General features: G+C 41.1%; 1 long non-coding RNA gene and 1 pseudogene across 1 annotated transcript in view; both read left to right on the top strand.

The window, feature by feature from the left end:
- LOC135969678 (uncharacterized) overlaps positions 1–21,076 on the top strand; it is a 69,832-nt gene that overhangs the window by 40,772 nt on the left and 7,984 nt on the right. The gene's annotated exons all lie outside the window — the stretch shown is intronic.
- LOC102119439 (FLYWCH-type zinc finger-containing protein 1 pseudogene) lies at positions 6,629–9,055 on the top strand (annotated as a pseudogene).

The raw sequence follows: 21,076 nt of genomic DNA, 5'->3' as shown, positions 1-21,076 counted from the left end.
AGGAGCAGTGAGAGTGGGAATCCCTGTTTAATTACAGTTTTCAAGGGGAGTGCTTCCAGCTTTTGCCCATTCAGTATGATGTTGGCTATAGATTTGTCACAGATGCCTTTATTATTTTGAAGTATTGTCTCTTGATGTGTAGTTTCTTGAGGTTTGTTTTTTTTTTCACTCATGAAAGGATTGGATTTCATTGAAATATTTCTCATCTATTGAGATGATCATATGAGTTTGTTTTAATTCTGTTTATGTAGTGAATCATGTTTGTTGATTTGTGTATTGTGAACCAACCTTACATCCCAAGAATAAAGCCCACTTGATCATGGTGAATTAACTTTTCAATGCACTGCTGGATTTGGTTTGCTAGTATTTTATTGAGGATTTTTGCAACTATGTTCATCAGGTTTAATTGGCCTTTGGTTTTATTTTTTCTTGTGTCCTTGCCAGAATTTGGTATTAGGATGATACTGGTTTTGTAAAATGAGTTAGGGAAGAGTTCCTTCTCCTCAGTTTTTTGAAATAGTTTCAGTAGGATTGGTACTAGCTCTTTTTTTTTTTTTTTTTTTTTTTTGAGACGGAGTCTCGCTCTGTCGCCCAGGCTGGAGTGCAGTGGCCGGATCTCGGCTCACTGCAAGCTCCGCCTCCCGGGTTCAGGCCATTCTCCTGCCTCAGCCTCCGGAGTAGCTGGGACTACAGGCGCCCGCCACCTCGCCCGGCTAGTTTTTTGTATTTTTTAGTAGAGATGGGGTTTCACCGTGTTAGCCAGGATGGTCTCGATCTCCTGACCTCGTGATCCACCCGTCTCGGCCTCCCAAAGTGCTGAGATTACAGGCGTGAGCCACCACGCCCGGCCGGTACTAGCTCTTTTTACGTCTGCTAGAATTCAGCTGTGAATCCATCTGGTCCACAGCTTTTTTTGGTTTGTGGATTTTTTTTTTTCAAATTACAGATTCAATTTTGGAACTTGTTATTGGACTGCTCAGGGTTTCAATTTCTTCCTGTCAATCTTGGGAAGTTATGTGTTTCCAGGAATTTATCCATTTCTTCTAGATTTTCTAATTTGTATGCATAGATGTGTTTATAGTAGTCTCTGAGGATCTTTTGTATTTCTGTTGAATCGGTTATAATGCCACCTTTGTCATTTCTGATTGTGTTTATTTGAATTTTCTCACTTTTTTCTTTGTTAATCTAGTTTGCAGTCTATTGGTCTTGTTTATCCTACCAAAGAACCCACTTTTTGTTTTGTTGATTCTTTCTATGTATTTTGGGTCTCAATTGTATTTAGCTCTACTCTGATTTTAATTATTTCTTTTCTTCTGCTTACTTTGGAATTAGTATGTTCTTGTTTTTCTAGTCCCTGTAAGTGGTAGAGTGTTAATCTGAGATCTTTCTAACCTCTTGATGTAAGTATTTAGTACAATAAATTTCCCTCTTAACACTGCGTTGTTGCATCCCAGAGATTTTGTCATGCTGTGTCTCCATTATCATTTGTTTCAAATAATGTTTTGATTTCTGCATTAATTTTACTGTTTACCAAGAAGCCATTCAGGAGCAAGTTATTTAGTTTCCATGTCATTGTGTGGTTTTGAGAGTTCCTCTTGGTTCGATTTCTATTTCCATTCCACTAAGGTCTGACAATATGCTTGGTATGATTTCACTTTTTTTGAATTTGTTGAGACTTGCCTAATGGCTGAGAATGTGGTAGATTTTAGAGTATGTACCATGTGCAGATGAGAAGATACATATCCTGTGGTTATTAGGTGGAGTATTCTGTAGATGTCTATTAGAACCAATTGGCCAAGGGCCAAATTTAAGTCCAGAATTTTTCTGTTAGTTTTCTGCCTTGATAATCTAATACTATCAGTGGGGTGTTCAAGTCTTCCAGTATTATTGTGTAGCTATGTCAAAAATGGATTAATCTTATCAGTTGGCATATCCTGACAATGTTTCTAGCATTTTAAGATTATTATTTATTGACATTATAATATCTTCTGGGGGTTTATTTTAATATTTAGTTTAATGAATAAGATAAAGTAGCTGTGATGAAGGTCTGGAACAGCATCTGCCTAAAAGGCAAATATAGTGATTACTCTTTACATATAACCTAAAATCTGGAACAATATAGCATCTAAGGATAAAAGAATTTAAATTGTAGGTGCATAAGGCTTGCATCCTGATATATCTGAAATGTGTTCCATATTGCCTTGGCTATCAATTTCTCTAATTTTTCTATTTGATTAGAAGTTACTCATTTTGGAGGAAATGATGCAATTCCAATTTGAACTGTCTCATACCTTTTAATCAGAATTTTCCCAAAGCACAAAAGTGAAAATGTAAAAGTTGCTGTGTTTCATTAGTTTCGTTCTTTTGAATGTTGCTACACTGAAAGCTCTGTGTGAAATTATTAGAAGACAAGTTTTCAAATGGTTGTAAAAGAAGATGCATATATGGGGACTCACTCAAAGGGCATTATTTAAAAAAGAAATTTCCAGCCACCCAGATCTCAGGGTAGCTATGTCCATTCAAGGATAGAGAATCCACCATCTGTATGATTATTTTTACTTCTGAACTTTTTTATACACCAGAGAGACTCAAAACTTTCAGGGTCATTTGCCCAGCAGGTAGTGGAATGTCCTGTGCAATAGATTCCAATTAATATGACCATGTTCAATGGCCCTTTACCACCAATGATGTATAACTGCTTTCCACTTGGCTTTATATGGTACTTCTTTGTTACAGCTGCAACCAGGTCTATCGCCCCTTTGATAAAAATTTCAGTTACCCCAGGGAGAAGCTTTCAACTTTATTAAGTATTGAAGTCTGTACATTTGTTCTTCTTTGGAAGAGCAGATCAAAAGCACGCTTTCTAAGTAAGTAATCTGATAAATTAGGATAGCATTTACAGACTTGGGCAAAATGTTTTTCCGTAATTGAAACCTGAGAACCTGTGTCAACTGACTATACTATTATAAACTTCTTAGCATTTAACAAGAGTTTCTTTTATTTTTTGAAAGTAAATAGAATTCCTTGATTTGATTTAACCAATTCTTTAGCATGCTGTTTCCTTTTTGTTGTGGTTAGGAAAACTTCAGTGTAGGTTTAGAGATAGAAAACTGATGATCAAGAAAAAAAAGCAATTAGATGATCAAGTTGTGGTATAGACAAGAGCCCATGTTGTCGTCTTATCTCTGGCATTAATTTACTGTAAAAACTTGAGGAAGCCACTTAATTTTTCTGGGTCACAGTTTCCTTATCTTTAAAAAGGGATGATTGGCTAGATTATGTGTAAGACTTCTGCTGATTCTGAAATTCTCTGATTCTAAGTCTTAGGCAGAATAAGGCTAGAAACAGAATACCTTATATTTGCATGCAGCCATTTTTACTTTGCATCTCCTCCCTGCTGCAATTCCAGGTTGGGTTTGGCAATGGAATAATATGGTGCTATTTTATCTTTGGGTAGGAATGATCACTGGTTAAAACCAGAGTAGTAATACCTTCACAAAGGAGACTAGACAGTTGTATTTCTCCCACTCTACTAGAATGTTGAAAAGGCACCAGATTTATTGAGAAAATTGGCCCTTCTTCGCGTACATTTACAATAAAAATACAAATAAATTCAGATTTCTCCATAGCTGATGGGACAAATTTTGCCTTCTGTGTTAGTCTGAATCTGAGGGTTACCCCTGTTATTAGCATTTTCAAAGACTTAGATTGAGACCTTTGAATTCCAATTTGTGGGATTTGGATGCTTAAAAAGGATAACTTGGGCTGGGCATGGTGGCTCACTCTAATCCCAGCACTTTGGGAGGCCGAGGCAGGCAGATCTTTTAGGTCAGGAGTTCTTGACCAGCCTGGCCAACGTGGTGAAATCCTATCTCTACTAAAAATATAAAAATGAACCACGTGTGGTGGCAGGCACCTGTAATCCCAGCTACTTGGGGAGGCTGATGCAGGAGAATGGCTTGAACTTGGGAGGTGGAGGTTTCAGTGAGCCAAGATCGCGCCACTGTACTGCAGCCTAGGTGACAGAGTGAGACTCCATCTCAAGCAAAAAAAGAAAGGATAACCTGAATCAAAATGTACATCATATGTTGCCAAAGACTAAATATAATTTCTTACAGTATTTTGTCAATGGATGCTTACAATATAAACACTCCATGTAGACATCCTAAAAATGTTTTAGCATTAAAAAGTTGGAAACTATTTTGTAGACCAATTCTTTCTAAATTTTAAGTTCTGATGATTGGGGATCAAGTAAGGGCTATGTTCTTCAGAATCTTAAAAAGGCTAAATACTAATACAGTTGTGATATTAGTAGAAACTTTTCCTGGGAGGTAGGGATTTAAGAGCCAAGTTTCTCATCTCAGATCCTCAGCAATTCGTTTCTGATATTGGGCTATTCACTTGTTCTGTCTGTTACTGTTTTCTCATTTTTAACATTATATCAAACCTGTGCAAGAGGTTCTTTTTCTTTCCTGTCCTGTCCTGTCTTGTCCTGTCCTGTCCTGTCTCGCTCTGTCGTCCAGGCTGGAATGCAATGGAGCGATCTTGGCTCACTGCCACCTCTGCCTCCTGGGTTCAAGCTATTCTCCTGCCTCAGCCTACTGAGTGGCTGGGATTACAGGCACCTGCCACCATGCCCAGCTGATTTTTGTATTTTTTGTAGAGACAGGGTTTCATCATGTCGGCCAGGCTGGTCTCGAACTCCTGACCTCGTGATCTGCCCGCCTCAGCCTCCCAAAGTGCTGGGATTATAGGTGAGAGCCACCATGCCCACCCAAGAGCTAGTTTCTTAAAGGTTAACTGCACTCTCCCAGCACTTTGGGAGGCCGAGACGGGCGGATCACGAGGTCAGGAGATCGAGACCATCCTGGCTAACACAGTGAAACCCCGTCTCTACTAAAAATACAAAAAAAAAACTTAGCCGGGCGAGGTGGCAGGCGCCTGTAGTCCCAGCTACTCGGGAGGCTGAGGCAGGAGAATGGCGTGAACCCGGGAGGCGGAGCTTGCAGTGAGCTGAGATCCGGCCACTGCACTCCAGCCTGGGTGACAGAGCGAGACTCCGTCTCAAAAAAAAAAAAAAAAAAAAGGTTAACTGCACTGTAGAACCTTAAATTATATAAATAAATTTTATGTATGTGGTTGTGTTTAAAATCCTCTTATTTGTTTTGAACTTAGAATGGGTATTTTACTCATGCATGACTTTGTAACATTATTCAATGATAAAAATATTGGTTCACGGACTTATTCAGATTTTCTGAATCTTGACCCATTTCATTTTACAATATCAAAAATTATTTTGTTAATATCACCACTAATCTCATCAGGAAAGCTTGTAAGTATTGAAAAACCACCAAGTTCATAGCAGTAGATTCAAGGTTTCTAAAATTTTAATTTTCTAGCTCACATTTTGATCATAGGCAATAAATACCATCTGTTGTTTTTCTTGAAGTGACAGGCTTACTTTGTCCATTAAAATTAAAATCTGCCAAATAATCTGAAAATTCATTTGTCTGTCAGTCTTCTTTTTCAAGTAAAAATGATGTTGTATGAAAATGTATGCTGGTTCCATTTGTAACTCAGTTGCATGAATTTCTTTTCCTAGAGACAACTATCATATTTCAATATGTGGTAGAAATGCTTCATATGCACTTCCCATTTTGTAATATGGAATATTAATAAGGTGTATACTCAAGGGTTTAGATTTAATAAAGTTAATCATTTTTATTGCTTTATAAAGGACATTATTAAGTGAAACTGACATTTTATTTTTATTGTGAGCATGTGGTGGTGAAGATTGTGCTAACTGCCAGTGTACTTTGGTATCACAGCCTTGATTCTTTCTAAGGAACCTACAGGTTTACCTACCATTGCCTTAGCAACACTGGCAATTACAGCATAATGAAGAAGAAAAATCACATCTTAGTTTTATCATAAAAACAGCTTTGGCCTTGTAGACTTCTTGAAATGGTCTTGGAGATCTCGGGAGTATTTGAATTGCATTTTGAAAATCTCTGAACTAAGCCTGGCCAACATGGCAAAAACCTATCTCTACTAAAAATACAAAAATTAGCTGGGTGTGGTGGCGGGTGCCTGTAATCCCAGCTACTCAGGAGGCTGAGGCAGGAGCACTGCTTGAACCTGGGAGGTGGAGGTTGCAGTGAGCCATGATTGTGCCACTAGACTCCAGCCTGAGAGTCTAGACTGGGCGCAAGAGCACAACTCTGTCAAAAAAAAAAAAAAAAAAAAGCTGACTAGAGTTCAATATTGTTACAGTCTTGAATTTCCCCTTCTGTTGTCAGAAAAATGGGCCAGCTTCTTACTGCTCCATTTCCCATGAAGTTAAAACATCAAAAGTAAGAAACTATTAACACTGAGGCCCACTCATTAAAAGCAGGGACCGGCTTCTTAATGACTAGATTGCCTTGTCTTGCTGAGACAAAATTTAATAGCAGTAGGTGAGAACTTGAACTAATGTAGTCAATACCTGGTAAGCAGTACATAGTTGCTTGCTTCTGACTATACTTGCCTCATTTTCCAAAGTGAAATAATAATAAACAGACCTTTAAGAAATTTTTGGACAGGGCTAGCTCCCAAGGGGCAGTTCGGGACGGAGAGCAGGTGCCGGGGTCGGGGTGGCAGCGGTGGCCTGAGCCTCGAAGTCCACGCCTGCTGCTGCTGCAGAGGCTGAGGGACCTGCCGAAGCGCTGTCGCCGGAGAGTGAGGGCCCTGCTGCCGTGGTGACACCAGCCCAGATAAGTTACAGGACTGTCCCCCAGGTCTCCTGCCCAGCAAGCCAGCGCCGTGACCAGGTGTGGGGGATGATGGTGGCGTCTCTCACTCACTTGTGAAGGCTGGAACCCAGGGAACGCGCGGTGATCTAAGGATTCTCCAGACATCGCCGCAGCCCCACCACGACCAGCCGAGGCAGCAACAGCAACAGCTCGGGCACATGAACGGAACCGCTGGACTCCAGGTTCCTTGCTGGGGGTTGAGCGTGGCCTGAGGGACAGGCCCTGGGTCCCGGGATGCCTCTGACCAAGCCCAGCGAACAGGAGGGTGACAGTGGGAAGGCCGGCCAGGAGCCATCCCCCGAGCCAGGCACTGAAATCGTCCTGGCAGCTCAGGAAGCCCGGGAAGTTCTCCAAACTGGTCCTGCTCACAGCATCCAACCAAGATGAGGATGGGGTGGGCTTCAAGCCCCAGGAAGTGCACTGCGTCCTGTCGCTGGAGATGACTGGCCCGGCCACCTTCGCCAGCACCTTGCAGATCCTGCCAGCTGAGGAGCAGGGAGGGGCGGTCCAGCCAGCCCCCCAGATGCCTAAACAGAAGAGCAGCAAGCTGGACACAGCACCCGCATTCCCTGGAGTTCCTGAGGACACCATTCGGGGGTCGCCTCCTGGTGCTGGAGTCCTTCCTGTACAAGCAGGAGAAGGCTGTGGGGGACAAGGTGTACTGGAAGTGCCACCAGCACCCTGAGCTGGGCTGCCGGGGCCGGGCCATCACCTAAGGTCTGCGGGCCACAGTGTTGCGGGGCCACTGCCACGCGCCCCATGATGAGCAAGGCCTGAAGGCCTGGCGCCAGTGGGAGAAGCCGCCCAGCCTGGCCCTGCCAGAGGGCTTGGGAGATCCCTGGGATCCTGAGGGCCCTGGAAGCTGAGTGCAGGAGCTGCTGGAGGGGGTGGGCCTGTGGCACTGCCCCAAGGAGCCAGAGCCAGAGCCCACCCCTGGGCTGGTGCTGAGCAAGCCAGCCCAGAGGAGGGCGACGGACCCCAAGTCCTGTCGCTGCTGAGCCTGACGCCCAAGAAGTGCTCGATCCTGGGGCTGGGACAGGCCCGGCCCCTTGAGTTCCTGAGGAGGTGCTACGGGGCAGCTTCCTGGTGCACAAGTCATTGCCCTACAAGCAGGAGAAGGCCCTGGGGGAGAAGGTGTATTGGACCTGCTGGGACCATGCGCTGCACAGCTGCCTGAGCCGGGCCATCACTCAGGAACAGCGGGTGACAGTGATGCGTGGCTACTGCTACCCACCTGACGTGGAGGGCCTGGAGGCCCGGCAGCAGCAGAAGGCCATGGAGACTCTGCAGGCTATGCAGGACGGCCCTGGAAGCCAAGTGGACACGCTCCTCCTAGGCGTGAACAGTCTTCTCTACCGCAGAGGCCCCGGACCCCTGACTGTCACCAGGCCCCAGCCTGGAAAGCGAGCGAAGGTCGAAGACCAGGAGCTGCCAACCCATCCCCAAGCCCTGGAAGGATCCCTGGATGAGGACCAGGACATGGATGCAGACCCCGGAAGCCCTGAGTTCCTGTGGTCCCTGCTGGGGGGCAGCTTCCTGGTATACGAGTCCTTCTTCTACAGGCAGATGTATTGGACCTGCTCGCAGCCGCGCCATCACCCAGGGCCAGCGGGTCATGGTCATGCACAGGCACTGCCACCCACTGGACCTGGGTGGCCTGGAGGCCCTGCGGCAGCGGGAGCACTTCTCCATCCTGTCACAGTGGGACTGCCCAGAACCCTTCTGGTCCCTGGAATTCTGAGGACTTCCCTGGGGGGCAGGTTCCTGGTGCCCAAGTCCTTCCTCTACAGGAAGGAGAAGACAGCCAGGAATAAGGTGTACTGGATGTACCAGGATTAGGCTTGGCTGGGCTGCCGCAGCTGCGCCATCACCTGGGGCCAGCGGGTCATGGTCCTTCGCAGCCACTGCCACCAGCCCGACCTGGAGGGCATAGAGGCCTTGAGGCAGTGGGAGCGGCTCCCCAGCATGACCCAGCAGGAGGACCCAGAAAAGATTCAAGTTCAACTGTGCTTCAAGACGTGTTCTCCTGAAAGCCAGCCGATTTATGGGTAATTGTATTAGTTATCTAATGGTGCGTCACCAATTACAACATAACGTAGTGGGCTTAAAACAACAATGACAAAAACAAAAATAAATTTTTGGTACAGGGGTAAGGCCAGATGTGCATCTTGCCTGAGGCCAAAGCCCATGTACTTGGCCACTACTTTATACTGATCTCTAGGCTGCTACCTAGCTCTGAAAGTCAGTGATTCTGGAAGACAAATATCTTTCTAAAGTGGCAAATAGGGCTGTTGGTAGGATTTGCGGTGGAACTGTAAGGATTTCAGCAAATACAACATATAGTTTTTAACCATATGGAATGTATACTGTGGCCTGGTAGTTAAAAGAGCAGGCTTTGAACATAAGCTGTTCAAAGCCCAAAACTATCATTTACCAGCTTTGTGATTTGGGGAAGTTGCTTGACCTCTTTTGCTTCAGAGTACTCATTTGTAAGATGAAATGATGAGGGATAATGATAATAATGCTACCTATTGAGGCTTCAATTAGTGATGGTTTGGTAGGTAGTAGAACACATGGTAAGCATTAGTAAATCTTGGCTTTTATAATTATCTGCTGTGCTGAACACGTGATAGCCATGCAGTACAAATTGGCTATTATTATTTAACACACTTCCTCCTTCTTCTCATTACTGGTGCAAACACAAGCGTCATTTGTTATTCATTTATATGTTCATTTGTCTGTTCTACAGTGATCTTCTGAACCTAGTATATAACAGTCACTGTGCCAGGCGATGACCCTGATCTAGTCCGATAGTTGGCAACTCCAACATAGCTATTATTTTCATTTTACTCTAGTTACTAGGGAAGAAAAGTAGTACATTGCTTTTTCATAGGTTTCCTCAGATCATGCAGTTCGTGTCGCGCATCCCACCATTTTCCTCTATTATTTCAGATTAAAGACAGGTGCTAATAATTGCATCTTGATCTTTAAGCCAACATTTTAAATCAAACAAACATAGATAGGAAAGTGTCTCCCATTTTCTAATATTGTTGTAAAGGTTGTAAAAATTCAAGCCAAAAAAACACTTTATATGGTATATATTTTTTTTTATGAAAGTTAAAACATAAGCTAATATTACATTGATAATTACAAATATATTCTTTGAGAGGAATATCTCTAATCTATTTTTCACCATGTGTGATGCACTTGGTGCTTGAAGATTTCTTAAGAACTGCATATATACAGATGAAAATGAAGTTCTTTACTATTATCCTTATCACAAATAAATTTCTTGAGAATGTAAAGATTCCGCGTGAGAACCCAAAAACATAACTGCTAACAATTTATTCACTGAAACTGAAACTAAGATTTGAAAATTTAAAGAAGATAATCTTTGAATGGTAGGAAAAGCTAATCATTTTCCTTTAATAGTTCTTAAGCGTCATTCTTCCTGAAAATTTAAATTCTTCCTAATCTTAGCAAATACTACAATCAGTAAAAATCATACAGGTGTACAGCAAATGTGTCTTTAAAATTTTATGTCCTACAGATTTGAAAATTAAATTGTATTTTAAATGTATTAAGAGAAATCCCCATATAAGAGAATGCTAGGATGAATCATTTCAGTAAGGAATTCTATTGTTAGCCACAGGAAAATTCTCTCTAAATTATATTTTGAGTGTCTGGATTTGTGTATTTCATGTATTTTAAGGCAAGATATGTTTATAGTAGAAGCTATTACAAAAGCATTTCTTTTCTATTTATCAAGTTAGAATCACACCTTAAGTTATTCTAGTAAAGTATCCTGAAGGAAAATAACAACAACAACAACAAAAAAAAAACAACTAGGAGTCATGAGCTGAGTCTTCTACCAGTAATAGAATTAATTTTAGTATGCATTTTCCTTGACCTCACACCATTCGATACCATTGGTTACTCCCTCTTTCTTGAATGTGCTCTTCTTTTGACTTATGCTGACACTTGTTTAAACTGTTTCTCTCTTACCTCTTTGGCTGCTGCTGCTTCCGAGCCCTTTTCTCTCTTCTCCTTTACTACCATTAGCAATCTCTACCTCTAGATATTAGAGCTATTTAGGTAACAGTCCTGGGCTGTTCTGTTTTTACACAGCTAGACTTCATGGATCCAAATCCTGGTTACAGGGCTTGAACTCACTACAGGCAAGGCTTAAACTCTGTTTGCCTCAGCTTCCTAAAATATAAAAGAGAATAATAATAGTTCCTATTTCATGGGGTTATTTTGAGGATTAAGTAAATACATTTAAAGAATTTAGGCTGGGTGCAGTAGCTAACGCCTGTAATCCCAGCACTTTGGAAGGCCTAGACATGTGGATCACTTGAGATCAGGAGTTCAAGACCAGCCTGGTCAACATGGTGAAACCTGTCTCTACTAAAAATATACAAAAATTAGCTGGGCGTGGTGGTGCATGCCTGTAATCTCAGCTACTCAGAAGGCTGAGACCAGAGAGAATCACTTGAACCTGGGAGGCGAATGTTGCAGTGAGCTGAGATTGCACCACTGCACTCCACCCTGGGCGACAGGATGAGACTCCATTTAAAAAAAAAAAAAAAAAAAAAAAAAAGACCTTAGAACACTGCATTTGGGTTGTTTATTTGGTTTTTGAGATGGAGTCTCACTCTGTCCCCCAGTCTGGAGTACAGTGGCGTGACCTTGGCTAACTACAATCTCCACCTCCTGGTTTCAAGCAATTCTCCTGCCTCAGCCCCTGGAGTAGCTGGGATTACAGGCGCCTGCCACCATGCCCGTTTAATTTTTGTATTTTTAGTGGAGATGGGGTTTCACCATGTTGGCCAGGCTGGTCTTGAACTTCTGACCTCAGATGATCCACCCACCCAGGCCTCCCAAAGGCCTGGGATTACAGGTGTGAGCCACTGCGCCCAACTGGTATTTTTAATTGTTTTTATTCTGTAGCATATTCGTTCTCTATGTAATGCATCAATTCCCATCCACATGTTGACAAATCCTAAATTTATATCTCCAGTTGAGGTCTCTCTGCTGAGGTTCAGACTGTATATATCTGACTACTAGTATCTTCACTTGGATGTCTCTCAGATACATCAAATTATGTTCAGAACTGAAAGTTAAATTATTAATCTTCCTTTTTCTAGATGTCTTCCCCACCCGCAAATTGGTCCTTCTCAAAATATTACAAAGTTAGTAAATAACATCTCTATCCCCTCGGTTCAAACAGAAATAGGACAGGTATTTAAACTTTTTTAAAAAACTTTTTAATATGAAAATTTATGATATCTATAAAAATAGAGAGAATCCCTAGCTTCAACAATTAGCATGGCGAATCTTTTTTCATTTATGTTTCCACCCACTCCACCACGTCCCAAACTAGATTATTTGGAAGTGAATTCTAAATACCATACTATTTTATGCGTATTTAGTTGTGCATGTGTCTCTGAAACAATCCTCTTAAAATATTTATGAAAATATTATAACTTGTCACAAATTTTTCCTTTTATTTCACTGTCAATTTAAATCAGAATCCACACAAAGTCCATAAACGGCAAATGTTGATATATGTCTTACATTTTTTTAATCATTCTCATTCTTATTCACCTCATCCCAAATATATTTGTTGAAGAAATGTTTGCCCTGTAGTTTTTTTTTTTTTTTTGACCCTCTAATTTCCTGTAAATTGGTAGTTTGAGCTGAAGGCTTAACTTGGTTTTGTTCAGGTTTGCTTTTTTATAGGAATAGTTTATGGAAAGTGTTGGGTACTTTCATCAGGAAGCACAGAAAGTCAGATTGTCTCTCCTTTTTGTGTTGTGAACAACTGTTGATGGTTATTGTTTAGAACAGATCCATTATATCATTAGTGGTTACAAATTTTAATATTCTATTTTTAAATCAGTGTTTCATTTATTGGTTGAAATTCTTCTATAAAGATAAACTTCCCCTTACAACTTTTGGTTATCCAGCAGTACCTTTCATATAGGAAAGACAAAATATTCTTCTCCTTTATTCATCAGCTTTCAGTGTGATTAGTTCATTCTGTATCATCTTCCATGAGTGATCAGTGAACTTTTTTTTTTTTTTTGAGACAGAGTCTTGCTCTGTTGCCCAGATTGAAGTGCAGTGGTGTGATCTTGGCTCACTGCAACCTCCACCTCCCGGGTTCAAGCAATTCTCCCACCTCAACCTCCCAAGTAGCTGGGACTACAGGCGCACACCACCACACCCGGTGAATTTTTTGTATTTTTAAGGTAGAGACAGGGTTTCACCATGTTGGCCAGGCTGGTCTGGAACTCCTGGTTCAAGTGATCTCCCCTCCTTGGCCTCCCAAAGTGCTGGTGTTACAAGCATGAGCCACTGTGCCTGGCTGATCAATGAACTTTTAAAAATGTTTTTAAGTGTTTTAGTCCACTGCATTAGTTATTTTTATTGATGCTCAACTTATGCCATCTTTAAAGAGTAGAGGCTTCTTCAGTTTGGCTCCTGAGTCCTTTTGACAAATTCAATTGTACTTAATAGCTTAATGTTTTCAATATTATAAGATATATCAAGATTATCATAGACATCTGCTGTAGTAGAGATATCATCCATTTCTCTAAGGTATTTAGTATTGGGAAATGGTATTTAGAGACCATGGTCTGGGTTTTAGGAGTGCTCATTGTTGCTTCATTGGTCATTGTTTCTACACTTGTTCAGTGAACGTAGCTAAGGAATACATACTTTTTTGTTTGTTTGTTTGTTTGTTTGTTTGTTTCGAGACGGAATCTCACCCTGTCACCCAGGCTGGAGTGCAGTGGCCTGATCTTGGCTCACTGCAAGCTCTGCCTCCTGGGTTCACGCCATTGTCCTGCCTCAGCCTCCTGAGTAGCTGGGACTACAGGTGCCTGCCACCATACCCTGCTAATTTTTTGTATTTTTAGTAGAGATGGGGTTTCACCGTGTTAGCCAGGATGGTCTTGATCTCCTGACCTCGTGATCCACCTGCCTCAGTCTTCCAAACTGCTGGGATTACAGGCTGAGCCACTGCGACCAGCTGGAATACATATATTTTTTTAAGAGAAAATCTGATTTCATAATATTTTAATTTAGTTTAATTATTATTATTTAAATTTGTTTCCTATCAATTTTCATTTTAGGTTAAGGGGGTACATATGCAGGTTTGTTATATGGATAAATTACATGTCATCAGAGTTTGTGTACAGATTATTTCATCATCCAGGTAAGAAGTATAGTACTTAATAGGTAGTTTTTCAGTTCTCACCGTCCTCCCACCCTCTGCCTTTAAGGAGGCCCTGGTGTCTATTGTTTACTTTTTTGTGTCCATATGTACTCAATGGTTAGCTCCCACTTATAAGTGAGAACATGTGATATTTGGATTTTCTGTTCTGCATTGCTTCAATTAGGATAATGGCATCATGCTCCATCCACATTGCTGTAAAGGACATGACTTCATTCTTTTTTTATAGCTGTGTAGTATTCCATGGTATATATATACCACATTTCCTCACCAGTTCACTGCTGATGGGCATCTAGGTTGATTTTGTGTCTTTGCTATTGTGAATATTGCTTTGATAAACATACATGTGCATGCCTTTTGATAGAATGATTTACATTCCTTTGGGTCTATATCCAGTAATGGGATTGCTGGGACAAATGGTAATTCTGTTTTATGTTCTTTGAGAAATCTCCAAACTGCTTTCCATGGTGGTTGAACTTGTTCACATTCCCATCAGCAGTATATGTGTTCCCTTTTCTCCACAACTTTGCCAGCATCTGTTGTTTTTGACTTCTTAATAATAGCCATTCTGACTGGTGTGAGATGGTATCTTATTGTGTTTTTTTTTGTTTCTCTAGTGATTATTGATGTTGAACATTTTTTTCATATGTTTATTATTGACATTGTATAAGTCTTCTTTTGAGAAATTTCCAGTTATATCCTTTACCCATTTTTTAAGAGTAGAGTTTTTTTTTTTAAGGTGTGTACTTTTATTGCACTGGTATCAAGTTAGTGTACAGGGAAGCCCAGGCTGCCTCCACCCTCCACCCACTCCCAGGGAGACCAAAAGCCTTCATACATCTCAAGTTGGGAGACAGAAAACAGGGGTCACAATGCCAATCATTCAAAATAAAACAAAATTAAAAAGTACTAAGGCAAAGATTTAAGAATTGTGCATTACATAATATACATGAAAGCAATGCTGTCACCTTCCTGGACTTGGAAGAGGATTGGACCATTCTCCCTAGAGAGAAATATGGAGGCTTTTTGGAGGGCAAGGGACTTCCTGTAACAATGCATCTCACAATATTTGGAATGACTATTAAAAAAAAGAACAATATACAATCAAAGTCTTCGGCCACATTGTAGAACTTTGAGGGATGCTGGCTCCAGCCGATTGCTGACACTGTCATGGTCTAGTTTTTAAATCCTGAGTCAAACCAAAGACAAAAACAAAAACAAACAAAAAACAAAAACAAACTAATGCGTGCCAGTGTCATCTTGTTTTCTGCACAGGTTTGGTTTTTGTCAAGAAAGAGTGTAACGAAACAAAGGAAACTAAGTGACAGTCTGCCTAGAGGCATCTGCAGTGGACGATGCAGGGGTGGGACTTATGGTACTCCTGCTTGCTGATCCACATCTGCTGGAAGGCTGGCAGCCAGGCCAGGATGGAGCCACGGGACCCATACAGAGTATTTGCACTCAGGAGGACCTATGATCTTTATCTGCATTGTGCTGGAAGCCAGGGTGGTGATCTTCTGCATCCTGTGGGGGATGCCAGGGTACACAGTGGTGCTACTGGACAGTACTGCGTTGGCGTACAGGTCTTTGCAGATGTCCACGTCACACTTCATGGTGGAGTTGAAGGTAGTTTCATGGATGCCACAGGGTTTCATGCCCAGGAAAGAAAGCTGGAAGAGAGCTTTGAGGCAGAGGACCTGCTCGTTGCTGATGGTGCTGACCTGGCCTTCAGGCAGCTTGCAGCTCTTCTCCAGGGAGGAGCTGGAGGCCACAGTGACCATCTCTTGCTGGAAGTCCAGGGTGAGGTAGCACAGCTTCTCCTTGATATCTCATGCTCTCTTGCTCCACGGTGGTGGTGCAGCTGTAGACATACTCCCTGGGGCTCTTCATGAGGTAGTCAGTTAGGTCCAGATGCAGGATGGCACTGGGGAGGGCGTGCCCCTTGCAGATGAGCACAGTGTGGGTGACCCTGCCAGAGTCCATCATGATGCCAGTGGTACAGCCAGAGGCTTACAGGGAAAGCACGGCCTGAATGGCCACATACATGGCTGGGGTATAGAAGGTGTCAAACATGATCTGGGTCATCTCATGGTTGGTCTTGGGGTTCGGAGGGGGGGCCCAGTCAGCAGCACAGGGTGCTCCTGAGGAGCCACATGCAGTTCATTGAAGAAGGTATGGTGCCAGATCTTCTCCATTGGTAACCGTGCCATGCTCGGTGGGGTATTTCAGGGTCAGGATGCTTCTCTTGCTCTGGGCCTCATTGCCCACACAGGACTTCTTCTGACCCATGCCCATCATCACACCCTTGCACCATGGGTGCCTCACGATGGAGGGGCATCGCTGCCTGCTAAGCTGGCCTTGCATATGCCAGAGCCATTGTCCATGATGAGCACAGCGATATCATTATCTCTGGTGAGCTGGCAGTGGGTGTGGACCCATGGCAGAGTGGCGAGGGCAAGACTCTGCTTATGGGGCAGATGCTGTCTCAGAGGTTAATGTAATCGTTCTTGGCTTGTAGATTTGTCTAAGTTGCTTATAGATTCTGAATATTAGACCTTTGTCAGAGGCATAGTTTGCAAATATTCTCTCCTATCAGTTGTCTGTTTACTTTGTTGATAGTTTTATTTGCTGTGCAGAAGCTCTTTAGGTCTCATTTGTCAATTTTTGTTTTTGTTGCAATTGCTTTTGGAGTCTTCATCATGAAATCTTTGCTAGGGTCTATGTCCAGAATGGTATTTCCTACATTTCTTCTAGGGTTTTTATAGCTTTAGGTTTTACATTTAAGTCTTTAATCCATCTTCAGTTGATTTTTGTATATGGTGAAAGGAAGGCCAGGTGGCTCAGGCAGGGCATGGTGGCTCATGCCTGTAATCCCAGCACTTTGGGAGGCTGAGGTGGGCAGATCACGAGGTCAGGAGATCAAGACCATCCTGGCTAACACAGTGAAACCCCATCTCTACTAAAAATACAAAAACATAAAAAATTAGCTGGGTGTGGTGGCGGGCACCTGTGTAGTCCCAGCTACTCGGGAGGCTGAGGTGGGAGAGTGGTGTGAACCCGGGAGGAGGAGCTTGCAGTGAACAGATTGCCACCGCACTCTAGCCTAGCCTGGGCGATGGAGTGAGACTCCGTCTCAGAAAAAAAAAAAAAAAAGCAAGTTTCATTCTTCTGCATATGGCTAGCCAGTTGTTCCAGCACCGTTGTCAACTTTGTCACAGATCAGTTGGTTGCAGTGTATGACTTTATTTCTGAGTTCTATAATCTCTTCTGTTGGTCTGTATATCTCTTTTTCTACCTGTGTCATGCTGTTTTGGTTACTGTAGCCTTGTCATATAGTTTGAAGTCAAGTAGTATGATGCCTCCAGCTTTAATCTTTTTGCTTAGGATTGCCTTGGCTATTTAGGCTCTTTTTTGATTCCATATGAATTTTAGAATAGTTTTTTCTAATTCTGTGAAATATGTCGTTGGTAATTTGATAGGAATAGCATTGAATCTGTACATTGCTTTGGGCAATATGGCCATTTTAACAATATTGATTCTTCCTACCCATGAGCTTGGAGTGTGTTTCTATTTGTTTGTATCATCTCCAATTTCTTTCAGCAGTGTTTTATAATTCCCATTGTTGAGATCTGTCACCTTCCTGGTTAGCTGTATTCCTAGGTATTTTACTCTTTTTGTGGTATTGTGAATGGGATTGCTTCCTTGATTTGGCTCTCAACTTGGATGTTGTTGGTCTATAGAAATCATGATATTTTAATTTTAAATTTAAGATTACAATAGTTTTACTTCTTTGATTTTAAATTCATATTCTCTCTACTATTGTAAAAAAAAATTGGTTCCTAAATGTGTAAATATAATTACTTATTTTCTTTATCCTTTATCTATTTTTCTTCATCCTAGTTTGTATTATAATAGTTTCAGAAAATCATAACCAATGTTGTCACTAACAATATGATTGTTGAAAATTATTCAAGATCTTTTTTTAAATACATTTTATTTATTTATTTTGAGCTTCAGGGTATATCCAAATAGACGAATGAAATTATTGTGTTTTCAATTTATTTGAAATACTTCTTCTATGTATAATTATGCCATCAGCTCATTGCTTAGATTGGTTTCATTTTGCTTAGATTTTTAGGAATTTAAAAAATTTAACTTTAAATTTTAATTACGTAAAATAGTTACAGGACTTAAATGTACCAAACAAGATCTATTGCAAAAAGTCCATCATTTATTCCTATATTCCTTATAGTTTCTTTCCTCTCCCTGTAAGTAGCCATTTAAAAACCTTTTTGCTTTAGCCTTACATTAAAAAAATGTGAAAACATATGTCTTTGTATCCTCCCTCCTTTCATGTTCTTCCTTTGTATCTCTCCTTTCTACCAATAAATGGTAACATGTTACACTCACTTTTCTTCAGCTTACTTTTTTCACTTTCCTAGAGATCACTTTTATATAAAGTATATAAAAATAGCCAGCTCTGCTAAGCTGGCCTTGCACATGCCAGAGCCATTGTCCATGATGAGCGCAGCGATATCATTATCTCTGGTGAGCTGGCAGTGGGTGTGGACTCATGGCAGAACGGTGAGGGCGAGACTCTGCTTATGGGGCAGATGCTGTCTCAGAGGTTAATGTAATCGTTCTTGGCTTGTAGTTTCCTTTTATAGTTACATATTTCTCAATTGAGTGGGTATATCATGGTTTAGTCAACCAGAACCTTTTGGTAGATATTTGCATTATTTCCAGTTGTCTGCTGGTAAATATTTAACTAGATCTCTATAGGGGAAAAAGTCCTGATTTGGAGTTTGCAAATGTCTGTAGTGTCAATACTCCTACCATGGCTGATTTTAAGCTACTAATATAATGTCACTGAATGAGAAGTGATGTACAGTAGCATATCATTATATAGTATTCCCAGCGTTTGGATACAGTACATGTAAATAATCTGAAGAACATAGTTTTGCTTGTTTTTGTTTTTTGTTTTCTAAATTTTGAGACAGGGTCATGCTCTGTTCCCTAGGCTAGATGGTAGTGATATAATCATGGCTTGCTGCAGCCTTGACTTCCCAGCCCAAACAATTCTCCCACCTCAACCCCCCAAGTAGCTGGGACCACAGGTGTGTGCCACCATACCTGGCCAATTTTGTTTGTTTTTTTGTAGAGACAAAGTCTCATTATATTACCTGGGCTGGTCTTGAACTCCTGGACCCAAGTGACCCTCCCATCTAGGCCTCCCCAAATGCTGAGATTACAGGCATGAGCCACTATGCCTGACTTACCTTTGTTTTTAATATAATTTGTTTAATTGTAAGTCTATATAACATAATTTCAACAGTGACTGTGTTTAAAAACTAGCTTGCAAAATTACTGGAAATGTAACAATCAATTTTTGCAAGTGGATACAAGCAAGTTCTAGTATATTCATTGGTTGCTATTACAAATTTTTCTGTGGTGAATAGCATTGTACCTGTGTCAATTTGGATATTTGCTGGTATAATTTTGGAACAGATTTTTAGAAGTGGGGTTATTGAGTCAAAAGATAAATGTTTCTGTTGCTCAGTTGTCTTTGAAAGAGGCTATACCATTTGGTATTTCCACCAGCATTAAATGAGGCTATACCATTTGGTATTTCCACCAGTGTTTGTTTCCCCAAGTCTCATCAACAGAGAATGCTGTCAAGATTTTGGATTTTTTCTTTTTTTCAAAAATAAAGGTGAGAAATGTATCTTGTTGTAGATCTCATTTGCATTTATCTTATTATGGGTGATGTTGACCATCTTTTTGTATCTGTTAGTCATTACTGACAGTTTCTTCCTTCCCTATTCTTCATATCTAACCAATTACCAAGTATGTTTTTCTTTCTCAGTGTTCATTGCAGCTGTATCAGATAAAACTGCAATCTCTTCATCTGGATTAATTTTTGAGGTTCCTATCTTGTCTTCCTGCATACATTTTGCCTTCTCTAATTAATTCTCTACAAATCAGCCAGCGGAATCTTTCCAAGAAAAATGGACTTGTATAACTCACCTTCTCCTGATACTTCAGTGGCTTCCCACTATACTTTAGAAGCCAAATTGCTTAGTCATACCTATAAGGCATTGGAGACAACTTTATCACAAAAGCATACATAGTTATAAAGAAGGCTGGAATTATAGTATGAAAATGAAAGAAAAGATTTTTTTCTCATATTAGCACAAATTAAATATGTAATTAATTAGATAGTGATTAAGTAAGGTTGGAGTTTATTTGAGAAGCTCTCTTAGAGCAGGTGATGAAAATAACCAGGGAAAGAAAGTAGAAGAAGACTATGTACAGGCTGGGTGTGGTGGCTCACACCTATAATCCCAGCACTTTGGGAGGCCAAGGTGGGAGGATTGCTTGAGGCCAGGAGTTCGAGACTACTTAGTCCTGGCCAACATACCAAGACCCCATCTCTATTGAAAAAAAGAAAAATAAGAAGAATGTATGCAAAGGCCATTGGGCCAAAATTAGCAAGAATTTCCTGGTAGTTGGAGGCAAATGGCAGAGGTAAGTAGAGAAGTAACAGCTAAGTAGAGTCTCTGAGAAGTTGAGAAAGACCTAAGCTATTTCCAGTTTTTGAGGCTTCTGACATATTAAAATAGAAATAAATTCCAAAGCAGGTCTGCAAAATTTATGGTATATTTAAAATACATCTATGTGATATTTGAAACACTAGAAAGTATAATGCAATATAATGGTAGCATTCACAAGATGATTACAGGATTTACGAAAAGATTTTAATTCATAATACACAGCAGGGGATGTTGAATTTTGTGTCTCCTGGATCTCTCCCACCCCTGTATTAGGGTTCTCCAGGGAAATGGAACCAATGGGGGTTGGGAGAGAGACAGAGGGAAATTTATTTATTTACTTATTTAGAGATGGAGTTTCACTCTTGTTGCCCAGGCAATGGTGCAATCTCAGCTCACTGCAACCTCTGCCTCCTGGTTTAAGTGATTTTCCTGCCTCAGTCTCCCAAGTAGTCTCCCAAGTAGCTGGGATTACGTGCCTGGCTAATTTTTTG

This window comes from Macaca fascicularis, chromosome 2 (genome assembly GCF_037993035.2).
Source record: "Macaca fascicularis isolate 582-1 chromosome 2, T2T-MFA8v1.1".
In the NCBI taxonomy this organism is placed as follows: domain Eukaryota; kingdom Metazoa; phylum Chordata; class Mammalia; order Primates; family Cercopithecidae; genus Macaca; species Macaca fascicularis.
Note: the sequence above shows the minus strand (reverse complement) of the source record. Positions and strands in the feature narration are given on the sequence as shown.